At 37.4% G+C, this 18,995-nt stretch overlaps 1 protein-coding gene across 3 annotated transcripts in view; it reads left to right on the forward strand.

The window, feature by feature from the left end:
• Positions 1-201: 201 nt before the first annotated feature.
• Positions 202-18,995, forward strand: part of PKIB (cAMP-dependent protein kinase inhibitor beta) — a 123,851-nt gene continuing 105,057 nt past the window's right edge. The window contains exon 1 of one of the 3 annotated variants that reach the window (XM_017881881.1): positions 202-505. The gene's annotated coding sequence lies outside the window, so the exon portion shown is untranslated. The remainder of the gene's footprint in view (positions 506-18,995) is intronic. The other 2 variants (XM_017881861.1, XM_017881871.1) reach the window with 2 other exon arrangements.

Genomic DNA, 18,995 nt, shown 5'->3' on the forward strand with positions numbered 1-18,995 from the left:
AACACGATGCGACGTCAGAAAGCAGGAAGGGAACTGAAATTCCCGCAGTCACGTCACAGAAATCTTAGCAGAACCTCACCATCGCCCAAGGGAACTGGGAGTGGCGAGCGGTGAGGACGCGGGTTGTGTGACGATCACCGATAATTAGTTGGTGGTTAACGCGCAAGTAGAAAAAAGAGCTCGCCCCAGGCTGCCAGCAGTAAAGAGCCACCGTGGCACGTGCCCCGGGGAGTGCCGCGGTGACCGAGTTTGCACGCAGAGCCGGACACCGCCTGGGGAGCAGCGATAGTAGCCTGGGGGCGGGACGCGGCGGCCGCTCCCTCCGCCCCCTAGTAGCTGCCACCGCCTGGCTGCGCCCCAGCCCAGTAGCTCAGACGCGACTGCATCCCCGGGACCGTAGAGGCTGCAGAGAGCTAGAATCCGGAGTCGCAGCTCCGGGCCGCAGAGCGCTGGGCGAGCGCGAGCGCCAGGGCACTGGCAGGGCGGGCAGCTGCGCTCGCGGCTGGTACGTACCTGGTGGAGCGGGCGCGTGAGTGGGTGTCGCTGTGCGAGGAGGGAGGGGGGGTTCTTGGGGAGTCGGGGGAGACTGACCCAGGGAAGATGTGGTAAGTGCAACTTTCCCATTTTCTGCCCTGCCGGCACAAGTATGGGGGGAGTTCAAAGCAGATGCCTCTTTTGCTTGGGCGACCCGACCCCATCGTTTAATTCACAAGCCAGGGTACTTAGAGAGTGAAAAGGACGCTCACGTCAACAGGCTTGACGTGGGAGGTCTGTCACCTGCCTTTTGCCCACTCTGCCCTGCTGGAAGTCATTGATGACCTCCTGTCACAAGTCGCTGAGCCTTTCGCCTCTCGCGCCAGCAATGCCAAGTCTTTTCCCTGGGCGGGGCTTCCCAAGCCCCAGGTAGTTGCGAGCGGCCGCGGGGTTAGCAGACACCCGGGTTCTAACCCGCTCGGCCAACGTCCTGCTGTGTGGCTTTAGCCAAGTCACCTCACCTCACTGGCCTACGTCCATTCTGTGGATAAAATATGGAGGTGGGTAAACCGAGTAAACTCAAGGGTCCCCCGTAGCTATTGGGTTTTCCCTGCTCCTAGGACCCCGGCAGGCCATGGGGAGGGACACGAATGCCAGGTGGTCGCGGGACTGAGGGAGCGGAGGGCCTGGGTCCCGGCTGGTGCTGATGCTAGTGTTGCTCAGCCCCTTGGGGAAATTCCTGAAGGTGCCTTCCGGAGGCAAATGACCCTGCCTTGCAGCAAGTCCCTTCCGAGGGAGCTGAGAGGGCCGGGTCAGACCGGTCTTGGTAGAGCTCCCCCGGGGAACGCAACCAAGGCAACTCAGATCCTTTGGAAAAGTGCATGCGTGAGCTAGGCATGTGGGAGGCACTAAAACAAACAACAAACAAACAACAAAACACCCTGCAGGTGGTAGTGTTATTTGCCGGAGTCTGTGCAGGACTGGAAAGTGGAGATCTGAGGCGGATGACCACTTAAACGTTCACCTAGAAAAAAAATTAAAAAGCAAAACTCTTTTGTCAATGGTTTGCATACTGAAAGGTATTTGATTAGAAGTACTGAGAGTATTTCATTTCTCTTCATGTACAGATAGATGTCAAAATTCATCCGTCCACTTTATCTCTTCACAAGATGCCTTCTTTCTTACTGACATTGCCACACATTCAAAAAAGAAAAATCCTCCTGGGATTTAATATTTAGAAAGATCAACATTCGGATTATTAAAATGAGAACTGATGAGCATAATGCTCACAGAAAATGGGGTAGGTTATGGATCAAGGTTGGTTAAACCAGCAGTTTATAAACCTTGTTTCCTATTAGTGTGCCAGGTGCTGGTCAATGCCCCCCTAGTGACACCATCTCAGAGATCATTTGCTGAAAAAGGAGTTTTGGAAGTTAAAAGAATTCGATTTTGAAGGAAAGCATAGTTTTGGAAAGGAAATCTTTTGGAAAACGTTTTAGTAATGGACTTTTCAATTTTTCCTTTACCCCAACTTTCTTCAATAAAATATCAAAGACTAATGGACCACATTATGCAGAATATTTTAAATGTGTCAAATTTCATTTTGTTAAAGAGTTTTCCTCCTTTTAGTCAATTGTAGACATATTGTTTAGATCAATGATGGATCAATTTAATTTTCCTCACAGTGCTTACAATTATTTAAATTCTTATGCAGTTCGCATTATAGCATCTTTTTACAACTTTATTGAGATAAAATTTACATATTATAAAGTTCACCCTTTAAGGGTGAATAATATTTAGAAATTATATTTCAGTGAGTTTTGGAAAATTTGTAAATTTTCTAAAAGTTGTAAAACAATTACCATATCTGGTTTTAGAACATTCCAAAATTGTAAAACCATTATCATATCTGGTTTTAGAACAGTTTACTCACTTGGTAAGATTCCTTACATCCATTATGTCTTTGTTCCCACTCCCATCCCCAGGCAACCATTAGTCTACTTTCAGTCTCTATAGATTTGCCTTTTCTGAACATTTTATATAAATGGAAATATATACTATATGCTCTTTTGTTTATGGCTTCTCTTACTTAGCATAATGTTTTTGGGGTTCAACTATGTTGTGGCATGTATCAGTATTTCATTTCTTCTTATTGCTGAATAGTTTTCCATTGTATGGATATACCACATTTTGTCAGTTTACTAGTGGATGGACATTTGGGTTGTTTCCAATGTGGGAATATTATGAGTCACGCTGCTGAGAACATTTGCATTCAAGTGTTTGTGAGTACCCATTTTCATTTCTCTTGGGTAGATGTTTAGCAGTGAAATCGATGGGTTGTATGACAAACTTGTGTCTAACTTTTAAAGAATACTGTAGAGTAATTTTTGTAGAAGTTATATATATATAAAATGCAAAAAATTCTGGAAAAATAAACGTTTCTTACTGAATCATATATGATGTTATATGTAGGTAGAGAGAGGCTTGGGAGAGGAAACATTGCTTCTCTTCAAATTTAGAGCTGAAGTGCAGCAAACACGTTTGAAAAAATTGTCGCAATATTTCTCAGAAATGAATTATTTTTTGTCTAATATTTTTTAATGCTAAATGAGCATGAATCAGGCTTAATCAAGACTACATTTTCATCAATGTCCATTGAAAATGAGAAAGAATGCAGTTTGAAAATTGTGTTTTAAGTGTTGAGACTCAGCCAGCTCTGAATGACTTAACAGTAAATTCAGTGGTTTTACATTTCTTCAGTGCAAAATTTTCATTGAGTTAGAAAAAACAAAATTATTCTTTTCTCAACATCAAAAATAAACTATATATCTTTTGATAAGCATTATTAATCATGATTCTATATAATTATTTTAAATAATAGTTAAGCATATTCTATTAGTAGATATAGGGATCTAAGGCGCAAGAATAAGTGATTTACATATACTAAAATCACATATTAGGCCAGGGTTCTAGTTTTCCTGTTTTAAAACTTTCCCCATTAGTACATGTTCCTCTAAATCCTGTTGGTTTCAGACATTTTCATATGTTATATTACTTTTAAAAAGTCATTACCGGGTAGTGACATTACATGGAAAGAATCTAGGTTAAGCACTTGAACATCTCTATAAAATCAAAGGTGGTTATTATTTTTTATTTTTATTAGAAGTACAACTGATTTTGGTCAAGCTTGGTGGCTCAAGTCTGTAATCCCAGCACTTTGGAAGGCTGAGGTGGGCAGATCACAAGGTCAAGAGATAGAGACCATTCTGGCCAACATGGTGAAACTCTGTCTCTCTAAAAATAAAAAAATTGGTTGGCTGTGGTGGTGCACACCTGTAGTCCCAGCTACTCGAGAAGCTGAGTCAGGAGAATCGCCTGAACTCAGGAGGCAGAGGTTGCAGTGAGCCGAGATTGCACCATTGCACTCCAACCTGGTGACAGAGCAAGACTCTGTCAAAAAAAAAAAAAAAAAAAAAAAAAAAAAAAAAAAAAAAAAAAGGCAGCTGATTTTGAGAAATCAAATGGGTATTCTACTTTTTACTGAAGTAAGATACACTTTTTATTCTAGCTGTCAAATGGCAAATAGCAGTATCATATGCCCAGAGCAGAGAGGATATGTGTCCTTCAGTCACTCCTAGTTGGAAAAATGTGATATTGCCCAAGAGTTGGGTGCTTGGTTGGAGAGAAAGTTCAGAGACATTTAGATGAAAATGAAACAATCCAAATTTGCATAATTTCCTGAACAGGAAGATGTACTCTCACCTAGAATCCTGGATCTATTAGAAATAGGATTTCTCATATTGGAAAGAGGGCCAAGGAAATGGAGATGCTTTAAGGTAATGTGGTCTACAGCCAAGACAGTTTTAATGTAATTGAAGACGCAGCAACAGAAGCATCAACAGGCGATATGAATGGAGCTGGTTGCCTTCCTGTACCTCCCGGACTCCCTTCCTGCAGTCCCTGCTTTCTTCTAAGCACTCTCATCTGTTATGCTGTTGAAAGTATTCTCATCCCCATGGGGTTGTGGAAGTAAGCATGATTAACTGTAGGCTTTCATTTTTTTTTTTTTTTGAATAAATTAAGGGGGAACTGAGGTCCAGTGTGATAGCTACAGGAATAAAGCCATGGAAGATGGGAAATAATTAGGTAGCCTTCTAAAGTATGATTATAATTTAATGGTCACAAAATAATTTACATCTAGATTAAATTTTATGCATTGAGCTAATACATCTCAGAAGAAGAAAACACGATTCTTAAAATTCTTAAAATCATAAAATCTTAAAATCAGTGGGTGTGTATGTGTATGTGCATGTGTGTGTAAAGAGGGCTTACAAGTCATGCAATTACATTAGTGTATTACATTAGTTTATTATATTTGTTTATATTTTAAAATGAGAATAAATACCTCTATCATGGAGCTTCTGGAGGCAGGTATAATATCAAATCTTAAAATGCTGAAATAAGCCCTACTTTTCTGACTTTTCCCAAAAGGCCTTGAAATCTAATAACAAGCCAGATTATAGGTATGGTGGATTTTGTCACACTCCAAGGGTTTGCAAAAAGTCTACCAAGCCAAAATTTATAAAGGCTGGGACTTCCACAGAAACTACTCTGCCTTTCAGTTCCATCATCCTTGAAGAAGGGTGTCTGTGATAATTCTGTGTATTGCAGTGAAGTAGCAGAACTTTTCACAGTAGTAAAAGAAAAAAATATTTTTAAAATATGTCTTTCTAGCATGCCGTGTATGTCTTTCTAACATGCTATGAAACTGTGCATATGTATATACTGTTGTAATCCTGAGAAGGTTTCATTTGAAGGCTATTGGAAGGACTGCTGTAGTAGGCAAAGCAAGAGATGCTGAATGAGTCAGGGCAGCAGAATTAGGGATGAGGAAAGGTATTCAGATTCTAGAAATATTAGGAGATGAAAATAATTTGGTTTGATAGGAGCTGTGATATGAAGTTAAGGAGACATGAGAATGAAGAGTGCTTCTCAGATTCTTGGCTTGAAGTGAGAGCTGGCATAATTTACAAACATGCAGATTTAGGAATGGGGCAGACTTCATGGGTGTACTGAGTTGGATAATGTCTCCCCAAAATTCATGTCCTTCCTAGACTCTCAGGCTGTGACCTTATTTGGAAATAGTATCACTACATATGCAATTAGTTAGGATGAGGTCATGCTTGAGCAAGGCAGGCTTTTAACCCAATATGACTGTTTTCCTTTTAAGAGGAGGCAAGAGACACAAAGAGAAAGACACATAGAGGGTAGACAACATAACAATGCTGGGAGAGATTGAAGTTATGCAACTGTAAACCAAGGGATGCCAAGGTTTGCTGGCAACCACTAGAAGCTAAGAGAGAGGCATAAAACAGATTTTCCCTCTGATTCCACAAAAACAAACCAACCCTACTGACAGTTGATTGGATTGCTGCCATTCTGAACTGTGTGAAAATACATTTCTGTTGTAAGTCACTCAGTTTGTGGTAATTTGTTACAGCAGCTCTATCAAACTAATACAGTGGGTATGAGTAAAAGATAACATCAAGGATAAAGATATCCAATAAGCTGTTGTATAACAAGCTCAGAAGATGCAGACTGAGTTGACATTGGCATGCAGTGGGTAAATATAATGATGAGATCTCCTATGGGAAGCACATGGAATCAGAAGGAAAATGGGAGAAAATTGAATCCTGGGAAATGAGTTCCAGTCCGAGCCCAAGAGGAGAAGCAGGAAAGGGTATTGTCATAGCGACAAGGGTATGCAAAGCTTCAAAATGTGTGGCATGATCAACAAGTCATAGTCATTAGAAGTCATAATAGCAGAAGGGTTGAAGGGACTTTTGTTTTGACAAGTAGAAAGTAAGAGTATTGGCTTTAGCATTGGAAGGTTGAAGCCAGACTGTGCTGCATGAGAAGAGAATGAAAAGTAAGGAGATAAGATTAGTCAGTGTCCAGTAGTCATCACAGGATTATAGGTGAAAGATGGAGGAGAAATTTGGGTATGCAGGGGATCACGACACAGTGTCCGATTAATTTTTGTTTATTATTTAAAGTAAAGCCTTTGTCCTCTCTTTAGGAGTCATTAGTGTGGGAGAGGCTGTAAGTATAGAAAAGATAATTCATGGAGCTGCTTTCCAATAAAGGGGATTGGGTTAAGGACAAAACTGGAGACCTTGAACATACAGTGTTTCCAATCTGTAATAGAAGCTTGAGATGTTTTTAAGGGTGAGTAGTTATTTTTCCTTTCTATGGAAATAACTGTATATGTTAAGAGAAAGGTAACTACTGTTTATTGAGCAATCTGCCAGATCCCTAGGTTTGGAGTCTGGCAGATTGATCAATAAACAGTAATTTGCAGCATATTTTCACAAATTTTATTTATTCTCCAATCTGTGAAGTTGGTGTTACTGCTCTATTTTTTAAGGTGAGTAGGCAAAGAGAGTATCTATTCAAAATCATTTAATAGAAAGTGGCAGAACTGAGATGAAAAGCCATGTTTGATTGATGCTTATTTCTTAAATCTACAGCCTTTCTACCCTTCTAATTTGAGCTCAGTAAAAATGGCCAGCTAACTCACTTTTATTGGACCTTCTTAGCCACTGGCAGAGCACACACTCAAGTCTCATCCTCAGTATCGCTTGTAAATATGGCTGCAAAGAGGCAACAGGTTAATGGGTATTGCATCTACAGTATGTATTACCTACTGTGGTCAAAGTCCTACATATCTGAAATAAAATAGGTCATTTCAGGTTTTTCATTTAGTTTTACCTTACGAATTCAACCATGTGGAAATAGAGGGTTGAGGGAAACAGTTTTTATTCATTTCCCTCGGGGAGTGGTGGAGAAAGTTTTTAGGGGAAGTGAGGAATACTTTTCTGGCATGGTGGATCTGGGTCAGAAACCTGAGATGTTTGTGGACTTTTGCCAAAGAATATTAAGCTTCAAGTAAAACCCATCATAGTTTGTTTCAACTCTGAGAAGTTCCTATTCTGGGTTCCAGGTTTGAATGCTTTGAAAGGAAAATAAAGCTTTCAGTATTCCATGAAGTACTGGAGGAAACAAAGCATTATTTTACTCATAGATACTTATTTTACCAACTCTTTAAAAGGTATTTTAATTTATCCCAACTTAATGAAAACTTTTCATATTTTCTTTCACATAATTATTATTGGTCTTAATTGTCAATTGATTTCTTTCTTTTTGTAGTGTTTGTCTAATATGACTCATCTGAAATAATAAATTAAGTTTGATGAAAAAAGTTTAGGTTATGTTAAGAACATGCGAGAATTATTTTATGTAAGTGACGTAAAAAGATTGTACTTCTATTAAGTTACATCAAGTTTTTTATTTTTATTTTTTACTTTAAATTTAATTTAATAATTCTTTTTTGAGAGCAGAGTCTCGCTCTGTCACCCAGGGCGGAGTGCAGTGGTGCATCTCGGCTCACCTCAATTCCAGCGCCCGTTCATCCAGCAAACATTCTCCTGCCTCAGCCTCCCCAGTAGCTAGGACTACTAGGCATCCGCCACCAAACTCCTGCTATTTTTTTTGTTATTTTTTTTGGTTACAGACGGGGTTTGTCACAGCGTAAGCTAGGATGTCTCGATCCCTGACCTCGTGATTTGCCCACTTGGCCTCCCAAAGTCCTGGATACAGGCATGAGCCACTGGCGCTTGGCCAATATTTTTTTAAATTGTTAATTCTACATTCACCTCATAATTGTTTTTAATATTGGGTATCGTCCAGTCTTTTACTTAGTACGATATTTGCTTACATGAATGATCAACGATGGGTACAGTTGTATCCACATTCTCTTCCTCTTAAAGTTACTATTGCCAGTGAAAAATGAGAGAAACAGCAATTAAAGAAAATAACATTCTTAAAAGAATAGTATCAGGTATCCCCAATGAAACAGTTTTTGGTTAATACCACCATTCAGATCATGGCCTGACGTGGTGGCCTCACGCTGTAACCCAGCGCCCTCTTTCGGGAGGCTGAGTGGCGATCACAAAGTCAGGAGAAGAGACTACGGTGAAATCCCCGGTCTCTATGCTAAAAATAAAAAAAAAAAAAAAATTCAGGCCGGTGTGGGGGCGGGGCCTGCAGTCGCGCACTACTTGGAGGCTGAGCTCAGGAGAAGCGGAACGCCGGGAGGCGGAGCTGCAGTGAGCTGAGATTTGGCGCCTCTGGCACTCCAGCCTGAGGACAGGAGCGAGACTCCGTCTCAAGAAAAAAAAAAAAAAAAAAAAAAAAAAAAATTCATATGCATAAGGATATGAAACACTTTCTAGTTTGCTGAAAGACTACATTGTAATTTCACTACACCCTGTGGTAATAATTGATTTAACTCAGAAATGAGAAAACAAAATAAAAGGTTTGAAATATACACACATGATTAAAATTCATCGCTTTAGCTATTAGCAGTATTTAAATGTAGAATTCAACTTTTTCAAGGGCAGTATGTGCTTACTATTATAAATTCCTCACCCAGAATCACAGACGTGAAAATATCCTCCAATATCTTTTTCTTTCAATCTCTTCCCTTTGTCAACTCTTTATCATTACATAATAATGAATTATTCCACATGTTACTTTCTGGGCAAGTAATGTTTTCCAGTTAAAATACTACCAAGTCCTAAACTTTAACACTTTTAAATAATGTTTTAGAGATAATATACGTTGCAATGAAAACCGGAAATTTCAGAATAGTTTTAAGAAAAAAATAAGGTCTACCTATATTTGATTTGTCCACCAACTAGAAGTAATCACTATAAAATTATTCTTGGCATATACATAACTTTTTTAAAAAACAAAAAATTATCATATCATATTCCCTGTTTCCCACTTAATAAATCATCTTAGTATATATTTCCATTGTAAAAAAATGACAGTTTTTTAATGGCTCCATTAACTAATTTTCTGGTGACTGCACAGAAAGTTACCAAATTCAGTTTTATAAGCAGTAGCATAGTAGATAACTCTGTTCATAATTTTGATACATTATAAACACCAATTTGATTAATTCCTTTGAATAAATTTCTAGATATAGAATTGCTGCATCAGAAGATGTTGATTTTTAAAGAGCATTGATATATTTTACAAAATATCTACAGAAAGCCTGTGCAGTTTACATTCAAAATAATACTTTTACTAACATACTAATACAGTTTCAAAAATTTGAAATTTAGAAATCAGTGGGAAAAGATAGTTATATTTATATCTTTTGATTGGTAGTGAGGTGGAATATTATTGGTTATTTTATGAACTGTTATTTTATATTCTTTGCCTATTGTTTCAATCTGTTTGCAAGAGCTTTTATTTATAAATATATTAACTTTTGTATGTCTATTTTGCAAATTTTAAATGTTTTCTTTTACCATTAATGATTTAGGGTGCACTGCTTTGTAGGATACTTAATTTTTTAAGGATATCAAAGTTATCAATTTATTCTCACATAGTTTGTGAAGTTTAAGATGGCCTTTCCACTTGTAAAAGTATTTGCCTACATTTGCTTATAGTACTTTTTACATCTTTTGTTTCTATTTTAAATTTTAATCCTTTGGCAGTTATTTTAGTGAGAAATAAAGTGGGGATCTTACCTTATTATTATTATTATTATTATTATTATTATTATTTAATGGCCAGCCTTGTTTTACAGCTATTTGTCCTATAATGGGTTCCCTCCCCATTGATTTGAAATAGCATCCTGTGCCTTCTCACCCCGCACCTGCCTTGAAATCCACCTTTCTCATAGCTGTACCACCATTAGAAGTTCCACAGAAGTGACTGCAGACTCTCTGACTGCTCCCCCAAGCTACCTTGATCTACATCTGCCACTCACAACCTGAGCCCTAGAAGGAAAAGAAATTTTCCTATAACCCTATCATGGCATCCAGCTTTTCTAAATTACCACACTACCAGTTTGGGAACACATAATTTTGTTGGTCCTGAAAAACAGCTAATTTTCAAATGTTTCAAATGTCTGATTTTATCATTCATCTGCTCATTTTTTCTCTTTGTGTTGAAACTTTATTATATGTCTTGCTACCTTCCCCCTGACCCAATGTCTCCTTTGTATTCTTCCTTCAAAACCATTCCATCATGCTACCTGGAACAACTGTTCAATAATAGTAAATTAATCGATGTTATTAACTTCCACCTTTTCCCCTAGCCCTGAAGCTTGACTCTCCCCTGGGTATCTTACTTCCCCTTAGGCCCTTTCTATTGGAGACTGTTTATTATTTTCTATTTTATAATCTCAGAGTAGTAGAGGGGGCACATACCCTTCATGCACCCATATGCCACCTGTACAGTGTTTTTCCACCCTCTTATACTCACTCCCACTCCTTTGAGCACTCTGGCTGTACCATCCTCTACCATTGATCATTTCTATCATCAATGCTGAGGGTTTACCACCTGAACAAACCCCTCCATTATTGAACACTCTAGTGTTTGGTATACAGTCATCTTCTCCCATCATTCTTCTGTCTGAAATCTGGTGCCTTCCTATATACATCCAACATCCTGACTTCTCACTTACTATGTGGTCATGTGTGTTTCTTGGAATTCTCAAATGTATTCCCAAGAGTACCTAGTTAAAGAAGCACAGATTCAGAAGTATATAGAAATGGAAAGCTCATTATAGACTAAGAATTCTCTCTTGGTTTCTCAACACAGACTAATAACTCAACTTTCCATTAATCAGAATTTGTGTTGCTTGGTTTAACTCAGGCAATCATTTACTGCTAGTATCAAAATATTTGAAAATATAGTTGCATAAGCATATGCATAGAATCAAGACGTTCCACAAAAGGTATGAACGTGGTTATACATGTCTAGCTCCTAAGGCGATGAGGTAAGATGTTGAATGGCTTTTGACATTATGCCCAGCTGCTGCATTCATGGGCTTTTGTGTCTTGTCGTGTTCCTATTTAGTTTTTTAATTAGTATGTTGAGGGAGGCAGATGTTGAGTAAATGCTGCTTTGTAAATTATGAATTAGGATTTTTAAAAATTGAAATAACTTTTTTTTTTTTTGCTTTTTGTTTAGCTCTAAATGTTTTTTTTTGTTTGTTTGTTTTATATTACTTTCCCTACTTTAGTTGCACCAGGGATTTCTGCATAAACTACTTTAAGATTTGCTCATCTGAATGAAAAGTTATCTTCCCTGAGACCGGATCTAGACTGCCTTTTGATGATTTGCTTACCTGACCATGTAGTTCCCTTGAGTTTCTTGTTATTATGATTATAATAAAAGGAGTACAAGCAATCTGGTCATTTTAGCCTACTACTGCCGGATGGATTAGATCACTGCGGGACATTGGCTTATGTACCGTATAATGACTCATCACAGTTTAGGAGGAAGAAGACCAGCTTAGAGGTCAGGAGATTGACTTCTTTAGTTTTTGGTTAATTACTTTACTACCTATCTCTGATATTATAGGTTAATGGCTTCTGGGGGGATTAATGAGATTAAAAATGGAGAGATGCCCAAACTTCATTTATTTTACAATTTTGCCTAGGAGTACTGTTGCCTAATCTTAATAAATTATAGTATAAATACCTCCTTGATGCTAAGGAATATGCCAGATCTGAGAAGATCAAGTTGAACAGAAGAAGGGAATAGCCCTTCGAAAGCACAGGATTAGTGTTGGATAGGTAAATAACTGCACACTCGATGTGATGAAAGTCACCATAGCGTATGAATCAAGTATAGACATATCCAGAGATGGTTATAAGTAATCCTAAAATCAGGAATGGTTTCTCTGTAGAGGTGATGTTATTGTTAGATCTTGAAAGATAACCACTAGTTTGCCAGATAAAGGGGAAAGTGTTCTAGGAAGAGGAAAGAGACTTAAAGTGCAGCATATGTTTAGGGAACTAGAGTTAATTCAACATAATAGAATGTGTACACTAAGGGACAGTGACAGGAGATGTAGCTGGAAGTTTGATAGGAAATAGATTTAGAAGTGCTTTGCCTATCATGCTGAATAGGTTGGACTTGATTGAAGGTTTCAAATTACAGGAAAAAGTGGAATCTTACTTGTACAGTGGTGTACTGGCTGAAAGCCCATGTCCTTCAGAGCACATGTCTCTTCCTCCATTACAGAGAAGTAAGGGACATTAGAGGAAATACGGGGAGGGCTGGACTCAAGTTCTGAGTGGGTAAATTTTTAGATGGACTGACGGGGTGGTTGCCTTCTAAGAAGTAAGTCACATGTGGATTGAAGAAGTATGACTAATTTAGATTTGTTGAGTTTGAGTTAGGGTGTGTGGAACTAAGGAGAAGTCAAGACCAAAGACATAAAATGTGGGTTTAGCTGTAGATAATTGAAGGCCCTTCATAGAAATTTCTATACTTAAACATGAGTTAAGTGTTCAAATATTTTAGCAATAACTTTGCCATAAGAATCATGTGATTTATCTCTTAAATTATGTTTTCCCCATTTTTTTGTGTGTTAACAGAAACTCAGTAAATAGCAAAATTCTATGAAATTACGGAAGCTTGCAAAGTCGTAATTTAAAAGGAACAGACTTCTTCATTTTTTTTTTTGTAAATACTTAGACTTTTTTTTGCCAAAGATTTTAGTTCTAATGCTTTAGTTTTTCTGACAGCTACTCTAAAGCTTCAAGGATAGAGTTTAAATGAAGGATACATTCAAGGGTACCCTCTAGCTAGGAACTAGCTCTGCTCTGATTTTGATTTAACTATCATTAGGGAACATTATGAAAAGTGTGTGTATAGATTATGTAACTAGTCACTTAGGGCCCCTGATCCCTTGTTAACCTGGCCCTCTTGAGAGACAGTGAGCAGGGGTGCCCTGGGAACAGGTAGGTCAGACGCAGCCCCTGTTGCTTATCAGTCCCCATGGATCAGTCACAAGGGGTTGTTGCTGAGCAACCAGTGCTCTAGTGGTGCTTCATCCCCCAAGGAGTTTTGCAGTAGTGGGGGCTCACCCCACTGGAGAAGCAGTACAGTCAGGCAGAGGGCAAATGTCCCCCAGAGGCATGAGGGTTGTTAGTAAGTATTTGACCTTAGAATTAGAGAAGATAACTTAAGTTCTCTGAAAATACAAGTGATTTATGGAGTTATTGATGTAAATTTAATTAAACATGAACTTGGGGCAGGGCAGGTAGTTCTGGCAGCTAGAGTTCTCGTTTCAAGTACTTTGATTTCAGTTTCTTTCTTCTTCAGGCTTATTTGCAAGGTGAGTTTTCTGGGTCAATGCAAAGTAATTTTTTATGCTGCATGAAATATGTAACTTTCCAATTAGCATTATTAAGCCAGAGCAAACATTTATGTTTGAGGAAAACCACCAAGCAAATTCTTACTTTGGTCATGTAGGCCTGAATGTCAGAGTATTTAATTCAATATCGATAAAAGAATTTGCCACTGATACTTGAGATATGCTTTGAATTTTCTTTCTATGTAGAAAGATCAGAACATAACAATTCACGAGGACCACGTCTTATTTTACTTTTAATATTTAACACAGCACATAAATTACTCTTTAGGAAAGTTGACAAAAAGTTGAAACTAATCAGCTCTTGTAAGGAAGGCTGCGTTCTGCCAGTGTTGAGCAATGGGTTCTTCTTAAGATCCAGGCACATATTTTAAAGATCAAGCCATAGCATCATCAGTATATTGAAGTAATGCACAGTTGCATCAAAGGCTAAAGTGTGGAGTAGAGAAATGTGCCTTGTCAGATTTGAGAAATAATGTTGGCCAGCTCTTTCCCTCCCACTACTTTTTTATTCAGTACCTCTGGCCTTGGGCTGTAACTGTTTGCCTACTGATTCAAAGGGTGCGGAGGCAGGGCTTTGTTCTGTATACAAAGGGGAAGCCTCTTTGTTGGCTTTGAGATCTGTACTCTCTGTAGGATCTACATTATTTTGAAAATACTTAAAACTTGAAAATTTCCCTCACGTTTTGCACCCAGATATTTTACACGCATGCATATAAACACACAAATGTGTCGAAGATCATTCAAGTTACTTTTAAGGTATTATTACAAGAATAGTAATAGAACAATGATAAGTTTTTTTCTAAGACACCATATTTAAAACTACTTTTAAGATTTTTTTTTTTTTTTACTGTTTCTATCATATATATCATTGGCAGGAGCAATCCATTTATCTTTCCTATGTAAGAGTATTAATAAATCTAAAACATATTAAACACAGTAGTGCCGGGCATTGTTCTATGTGACAAGAATTCAGGGTGTCATTTAAACCTCCTAACAGCTCTATGTGATAAATACTGTTATTATAGATATTATTATAGATATTTTTACTTATAGGGAAGCCTAGGCTGTTCCAGAAAGGTTAAGTTGGCCAAATGTACAAAATAAAGATTTATAATCAGTAAGTCTGTCTTCAGAATCCATGTTCTCAAACATGGCAATATATTGTAAGTACTAAATTATTTCATGAGGGCAACTTAATCAAAATCCATAGCAAAACATGTTTGTAAATTATAATGGTATGATGAAAGAATGCAAGAGATTGAAGATTACAACATCATTTGGGTAACAAGGGTTGCTTATTTTATACTTTGGGCTATAGTCCATAGCAGGAAACCTTTTTAATCAAGTTTCTTTGTATCCATCCACATCCTTTGAACATGAAACAAAAATTCAGGGGGCATATTAGCACCCTTGTTTCTCTCCAGTGTCAGATGTGAAGACATATTAACTTTGATATGAGATGTAAAAGAAGAGGAAATCCTTAAAAGAAAACTCAGAGGTAATGAATAAGTCTATGAACTGCTTTTGAGTCAATTCTTCAAAAACATTCATATTTCTTAGAATTTGAGATATAAAGCAAAATATTAAGTATCAAGGAACAGTCATTTAATCATAAGAGAAAAGTTATATAGAGGAAAAAATATATATATACAAGCCAGGTCAAAAGTCCAAGAATATTGTGAGGCATCATGATATGTAGTGGATTAATTGTGGGCTTTAGAGTTGAACAGAGCTGAGTTTGAATCGCAGCTCTGGGACTTATTACCTGTGTCACCTTAGGGATGCATCTCACTATCTTCAAGCTTTGCAAAAGGTCCACTATGTGATAGATTAATTACAATGATTAAATGAACTAAAATGCAAAGTGTCTACTAAGGTTGATCACACAGAACAGTTGTTTTTTAAATGTCAAAATCCCTTTATCTCCTTTTCCTCCTAACGGTAGCAAAGTAAAAAGAGATTTATTCTGGGGACTTAAAGGGTGAAAGGAGTTTCACGGTGGAATTACTGGGTTAAAGTTTGTCAACATTTTTAAGACTTTGAGTCAACTTTTCCAAACTACTATGTAAAAGCAGTTGCGCAATGCGATGTTACCTTTTAATTAAGAAAACCTGATTTTACCTTGCCTATTAAAATGTTTATGGTTTTAAATCAACTAGTCTAGTTCTAACCCTCCATTCCACAAAACTGGGTCTGTGTTTCCTCCATTGTATCTACCACATGGTAGATAAAAAGATTTGCCCATGAATGTATAAAGCAGGTTATTTGCAATTTTATGTAAATCAAAAAACTATAGGTCCAGGCTTGGTGGCTCACACCTTTAATCCCAGGACTTTGGTAAGCCAAGGCAGGAGAATCAATTGAAGCCGAGAGGTGGAGGCTGCAGTGAGCTGAGATTGCGCCACTGCACTCCGGTCTGGGCAACAGGGCAAGACTCTGTTTACAATAATAATTAATTAATTAATTAACTTTTTTAAAGAAAGCTGTGAAAATGTAGCAATTGCCAAGGTTAGTTTAAATACTGTCACAGTTGTAGAAATCAAGCATATATTATAGAGAAAGAAAGAAATAGACAACAGATTAGATTGGTCAGCTTCAGTGGCTCACGCCTGTAATCCCAGCACTTTGGGAGGCCTAGGCAGGTGCTTAGCTTGAGCCCAGAAGTTTGAGATCAGCCTGGGCAACATGGACAAACTCTATCTCTACAAAAAATACAACAATTAGTCAGGTGCGGTGGCATGCAGCTGTAATTCCAGCTACTCAGGAAGCTGAGATGGGAGGATCTCCTGAGCCCAGAAGGTCAAGACTGCAGTGAGCCAGGATTGCACTACTGCACTTCAGCCTGGTGATAGAACGAGATCCTATCTCAAAATATAGATAGACAGAGAGAGAGAGAGAGAGAGAGAGAGAGAGAGAGAGAGAGAGAGAGATGATAGATAGATAGATTAGAGGTCAATGAAATGAAAAATTAATATTAACTAAATTAGAGAAGTTGAATAGAATAATGCTAATTTTGTTGTGAATACTTATTAATGAATACACTTGAGTGGTTCATATTTTCACAACTGTATAAATTCACCCTTTTTGAACTTTATGGAGCAAAAATGAGTGTAAAACACATTTGCAAACATTCTTTAAAGTTATTATATACCTTTTGCTAATATGAGTAAAGATTTATGAATTTCCATTCAATGATCACTTATTGAATACCTAAAATATGTTGTCCTGAATCCTACAGATAATTGAATAAAATATTGCCATTCAAGATGTTCACAGGCTCTGGGGAAGACTATCACACATGACTGTAACAGAAAGCATCAGAGAGTCATGAAAAGAATGATTTGGGGGCAGAGATTATGATTAATACCAATCTGGAACAATTCCTACAGCTTCAGAGAAGAGGCAGCATTTGAGTTGGGCCATTAAAAATGGCTCACACCCTTCTAGGAAGAGCAAAAGGAAATGTGTGTTCTAGACAGATGAAGCAGAATGTTTTTTGTGTGACCTATTTGTGTTAATATTTTGCTATTTATTGCTAGCCCTATGTGGCCAAGGGATGCAAACAACCACATTTTATCACAACTTGTACAAGTTCTCATACAAAGGAAGCACTCAGTAAATATTGTTTTTTAATATATGAATGGATGAATGAATAAATGAACACACTGAAAGATCCTTCTTAATATGAGGTGATAACTTTCAAACAAAAATTATATCACATTGAGAGTTGTTTTTCTTTACCTGATAACACCTATGCAATTCAAAGGAAAATGTAAATTTTCTAAACTCTGGTTAACATTCGTCTCACCAAATTTTAACTTCTGTGAGTTTTAGTCCTAGCACTCTGCTCTTCTCTTTCTATAATTAACTTGTACACTTTTGTTGGCTTGTCTAAATTCATGAGTTAAAATGTATCACTTCTTAAGTTACTCCCTGATTTTTGTCAATTGATTGTATTTACTGTTTTTGATTGTATTTACTGGATTTGATCAATTGATTGTATTTACTGTTAATATTGTTTCCCAGCTGCCTATTGGGTAAGCTCTTCTTGGTTGAATTACACTCACTGAATATCTGAATGCCTTACTTTGAACTCATCATGTTCCTTCCAACTTTTCTTGCCAATTATTCCTTTTCTGGATAATTCCTGGGGTATATTTGACTCTTTTTTCTCCCTACCCAAATCAACAATCAACCCTGGCATAAATTATGTTGATATCTTTCACATTTATCAACTTTTAGTCGCAAACTAAAACACTTGACTTATTACCCCAAATAGCCTTCATTCATTTTTCTTCAGTCTTGCAGACAGCTAATTGTTCTACATCCTTTCTTGACATAACATAGACACTTTCATGGTGATCCCTCATTTACTGATAAAGAAACTTCTTTTTATAAAATATCATTAATTTCTCTCTGATTAGAAAGAACATGATTTAATTTATAAAGTATATAAAATGCAGAAAATAAGTTAATTAAAATCATACAATATTTTAATTGTATATCATCTTACAGAAAACATTTACATTTTGTTATGTATGGGATTAACATATATACTTTTAAAAAACAAAATTGTGATTCTATTGTCTATCGAGTGTATCCAGTTCTTTCATTTAACATTTATGAAACATTTGCCATGTCTTATGATTACATATTCTTTAAGACTTGGTGAGTAGAATAGCATTACTTAAAGAGTAATACAGAGCAAAGTCTGAATCTCTCTAGTGGCTTCTTAGCTATGTGATCTTGGGTAAGTTAGTGAATATTTTTGAGCTTCAGTTTTGTCATTTGCAAAATTGAGATCTTAATAGTTGTAACGAAGATTTAATGACATAGTGTATACAAAGTATGTCCTGTGCATTAATAGCCAGACTAAATGTTAGCTACAATTTCTGGTTTCTTATAGCTAGATACTATTTATTCATACGGCTACATCATACTTTATTGGACTGCACCCCCAGTTAGACTTATTGCTACTAATTCAATCTTAAACCTTTTGCCTGGCTTTCAGGATTCCTTATAACCTATCCTGACCTGACTCACTACATTTTTCACAATTTAAATTCTCTCCTCTCTGTAGCCAATTTCTTTCTAGTTGCTTGTGTTCAATATACTGATTTTCACCGTATCTCCCTTACTTGAGGTTACCTAGTGTTGTTTGTGTATACAGGAAACATTCCTGGGTAGCGGGGAAAGCTGATTCCATGGGGAACTCAGCAGCTGGGATGTGCTCTCAGAATCAGTCCAAATGAGGGCTCAGTGCAGGTTCTTT

Source organism: Rhinopithecus bieti, unplaced genomic scaffold, assembly GCF_001698545.2.
Source record: "Rhinopithecus bieti isolate Rb0 unplaced genomic scaffold, ASM169854v2 scaffold_1060, whole genome shotgun sequence".
NCBI classification, from domain to species: domain Eukaryota; kingdom Metazoa; phylum Chordata; class Mammalia; order Primates; family Cercopithecidae; genus Rhinopithecus; species Rhinopithecus bieti.